This window comes from Sinocyclocheilus rhinocerous, unplaced genomic scaffold, assembly GCF_001515625.1.
Source record: "Sinocyclocheilus rhinocerous isolate Xijiao unplaced genomic scaffold, SAMN03320098_v1.1 C36254214, whole genome shotgun sequence".
Lineage (NCBI taxonomy): Eukaryota > Metazoa > Chordata > Actinopteri > Cypriniformes > Cyprinidae > Sinocyclocheilus > Sinocyclocheilus rhinocerous.
This window is the reverse complement of record NW_015777070.1, coordinates 1-945: the sequence shown is the minus strand read 5'-3', so window position 1 is coordinate 945 and position 945 is coordinate 1. Positions and strand designations below refer to the sequence as shown.

General features: G+C 37.1%; 1 long non-coding RNA gene across 1 annotated transcript; it reads right to left on the bottom strand.

Moving 5' to 3' along the window:
- Nucleotides 1–555: 555 nt before the first annotated feature.
- On the bottom strand, nucleotides 556–945 carry LOC107735712 (uncharacterized). Its single transcript, XR_001639492.1, has 3 exons — nucleotides 893–945; nucleotides 691–807; nucleotides 556–585 (listed from the first exon to the last, which is right to left on the bottom strand). It is a non-coding gene; the product is annotated as an uncharacterized LOC107735712 (long non-coding RNA).

Genomic DNA, 945 nt, shown 5'->3' with positions numbered 1-945 from the left:
TGTTCACACAGGAAAGCAGCGTTTTTTTGTTCCAAATGTTATTAGATGCCAGACAATGTGTACAGGTTTGCACAAGCACCTTCACAGGACGAGTGTCAGTTTTGCCACGAAGATTCCCTGCACTGGGAATCTTGTCACGTCACATGCAAGACAACCTGCTACACTTCCAAAAAAGTAAGTAAAATAACGCTGTTATGGTCTCTGTACTGTTTGGGCTTGAGTTAGAAGTAAAGTTTCTTAACATTGCTTTCATGTCACATGTGTTCGAAGAAGTTCTTGTGTTACAGTGTGACAAATCTTCTATTTTAGCACAAATATCTGTTACATCATATAAGATGCCAACATGGACTGGTTGTGTGACATTCCACCATCCTCAGAAACCATGAACAAAATAACTCAAAGTAAAAGACCCAGACTACAGTAAATAGCCAGGATCACATGTAATGAGGAAAAACATGGTCTTTTGGCATCAGTGTTTTCTGTTGGCAATTAAAGTAGAAACAATCAGAACTTATATTCATTAACAAATAAGGTAGTAACTTAAAAAGTACTTACTAGGAGTAGAATAACCACTTATATAGGAATCTAAACACCAAATAAAATGAACAAATTAAAACTAAACTTGTTTTTTTTAAACAAGACAATATTATATATATATAAAGCCTTAAAGGAATTCAGTTGCTGACCTACCTGAAGGTTGTCTTTTCCATGCAGATATAGCCGCTGCAGCCCCAAACGCCAACATCAGAGCCAAAACTGTCAGAACTGAAGGAATCACTGATTTAAATGGTTCCCCGTGATCAAACTCTGAAACATCAACCGCAGACTGAGAGACTAACTTCATTTTTATTTTGATTATTTGATTATTTTTCTTGTACAACCTCATCATTACCCAAAGTGACGTCCAGTTTGTTGTCCAGACTGAGGTGTGTGGCAGAGCAGGTG